The sequence below is a fragment of the Nannospalax galili genome, unplaced genomic scaffold, assembly GCF_000622305.1.
Source record: "Nannospalax galili isolate Female #2095 unplaced genomic scaffold, S.galili_v1.0 scaffold55, whole genome shotgun sequence".
Taxonomy (NCBI): domain Eukaryota; kingdom Metazoa; phylum Chordata; class Mammalia; order Rodentia; family Spalacidae; genus Nannospalax; species Nannospalax galili.
This window is the reverse complement of record NW_008337640.1, coordinates 805914-808653: the sequence shown is the minus strand read 5'-3', so window position 1 is coordinate 808653 and position 2740 is coordinate 805914. Positions and strand designations below refer to the sequence as shown.

The 2740-nt window shown below is 40.8% G+C and overlaps 1 pseudogene; it reads right to left on the bottom strand.

The window, feature by feature from the left end:
* Positions 1–458: 458 nt before the first annotated feature.
* Positions 459–1049, bottom strand: LOC103733784 (annotated as a pseudogene).
* Between the last annotated feature and the right edge of the window lie 1691 nt (positions 1050–2740).

Here is a 2740-nt window from a genome sequence, read left to right as displayed (position 1 = left end):
CCACATGGTGTCTAATAAGCATCCATAACTTCTAGTTCCAGGGGAATCTGACATTCTCTTCTCACCTCTGTGGACACTGCACGACAAGGGTGCATTTACATACATGCAGGCAATACACTCATACATGTAAAATAAAATAATAAATGAAAATATTTAAAATTAGTGGATTACCTTATTTTCCACTGAGGAAACAAAGGAAGATTTTTGTCCCTGGCTGGTCTTGGAGTAAGAGTCATAAACATGTGAAATCAGTTAAAAATCTGGAGTATGCTATTAATTCCCAAATACAATCTTTTGGAAGTTTGTTGTTCAAAAGTCTTTAAAGTAGTCCAAAGGAACTGAGAGCTTAGCCTAAGCCTGTAAGACTCCTGAGGTGGACAAAGGGTACTGGCTTCCTTAAAAATTGCTGCATTTTACACAAGTGAGTAATCTATACTCACTATGGTATAGATTTACTTTCACCCTACCTTTTGCTTGAGAAGCTTGTTTATCTGCCTTTGAGCCATTCCAACCGTACATTGACATGATTCCATGTTGGTTTAGTTCAGGACACAACAGCACAAGTCACAATCGATTAGGTAGGTGAGAAGCAGGTTGTGGACTTGGTGTCTTGCCCAGGCAACCTGAGCAAGAGAAATGATCATGGTCATGAAGTACATTTGAGGCTTTTCTTCCTTTAGTATAAAGAGGTGTTTCCAACAGCCCATAGCTCTGTGTCAACATTTTACCAAATTACTGCAAATATCCTGAAATCTTTGCTGTTGTTTAGTGGTCCATTTATTAGAGCCCCAAACCTGAGGTTCTAAAATAGGGACAAGATAGACAGTCAACCCACGGGCCCAGGAAAAAAAAAAATCACATGAACAAACAGGAAACTCCAGGTAGCCATAATGGATCAGGAACAACAGGGATACGACACCCATGATGGCTGTGGAAAAAGCTCTTTTCCTCCGCAGGACTCTGTCTGCCATCAGCATCACTGTTCCACAGTCTTGCAGCTGCCCTTTAAGACCTGCAGTTTCCACTGCCAGCAGGTTGCTGCTGTGGTTATCCCCTCTGCCATCATCCCAGATGTGCAGTCTCAATGAGCGCGAAGGCCCCTTCACACATGCACACTGAGACCGAGTCCCCTGTCCTCTTTATCACAGCGCTCCGTTTCTATTTCCCTCTCATGAAGTGCCCTACTCCCACTTCCTGGTCATTTATTTGTTTCATTTGCTCTCTGGATCTGGATTTTCCATCTGATACACGGCTATCTAAGAATTCAAAGCTAGCATCCAGCTATGAGAGAGAAAATGGGATGGCTGTCTTTCTGGTACTGGGTCACCCACTCAGATGAATGTGTCAACTTCCATTGACTTTTTTGAGAATTTAATGATTTGGGATTGTTTAGAAATTTTTATTGAATTTTTTGGATTTTAATACAATATAAGTTGATAGTATTTAGATTCCCACCCCCATCTGCATTTCCCTATACTGCCCCATGCCCAATTCAATGTACTGCACCATATGTACAATATGGGCTACATAGTCTTATTTGTGTCCCCACATATCCCTCAGCATGGGTCTGTCCAGTGGAGCCTGGTCAACCTACCAGGAGTTCCATTCCTGTAAGAAATGGTCTCTTCTCCTCCCAACAGCCATCAGTTACCAAAAGTTCCTTAGGTTGGGTTGGGATCTCTCACCCACTTCCCCATGTCTATTCTGGGATTTTGTCTGGTTCGAGCTTTCATAGGACTTGTGGATGTTGTCACCATTGTTGTGAGTTCATCTGTGCAACTGACCAACTGGCTTGAAAACTGTTTCCTTGTGGTCATCTATTACTTCTGGATCTTACAATCTTTCCATCTCCTTCTCTTCAATGATCCCTGAGCCTTGGAAAGCAGAGTTTTGTCATTTGTTTTAGTGTAGATTTGATAAATTCTTTCTCTGACATTACATTCTCTCAGTTTATTTATTTGTAATGAGCAGGCTACCTGTTTGAAATAGATATCCTAGTCAGGAGTGAGCACTTTGCAGCCCCTTGTTCTCCACACACTGGTCAGTTGGGTTTCTTTGTTAATAATCATCATCTGCTGCTTTGGGAAACCTCTCTGGTGAACGTCAAAAGATGCATTCCTCTTCTGGGCAGAAGTTGCATTGACAATATATTACTTAGGGCTAAGCATCTCACAGACACTCGTTCTCAGAATTTCACCAGGTTTTGGAGCTCTGTGTTAGCATCCATGTGTTGCAAAATAATTACTTTGATGAGTGGTAAGAGGTACACTTAGATATTCACATGTGAGGTACACCATTCAAATTTCATACGTTATGGTTTTTAAAACATTCCCTTATAATGTTCTGGATCATTCTCGTGTCTGTTGTTATCTTTCCCCTTTTGTCTGATTCTGTTCATTTGTATTTGTTCTTTTTCTATTTTGGTTAAATGTGCTAGTGATATGTCTATTTTGTTTGCCTTTCCAAAGAACCAGCTCTTGGAGTAATTGATTCTTTGTATTGTTTTTTGTTTATGTCTCATTGATTTCTGCTATAGTTTTATTATTTCTTCTGCTGAGTTTGGTTTGATTTGTTCTAACTTTTCTATATTCTTGAGTTGTACCACTAAGTCATTTATTTGTGCTCTATTTTTTTTTTATTGTTTTGAGACAGGGTCTCCCTGTAGCCCCAGCTGTCCTGGAACTCACTATGTAGACCAGGCTGGCCTCGAACTCACAGAGATCTGCCTTCCTCTGCCTCG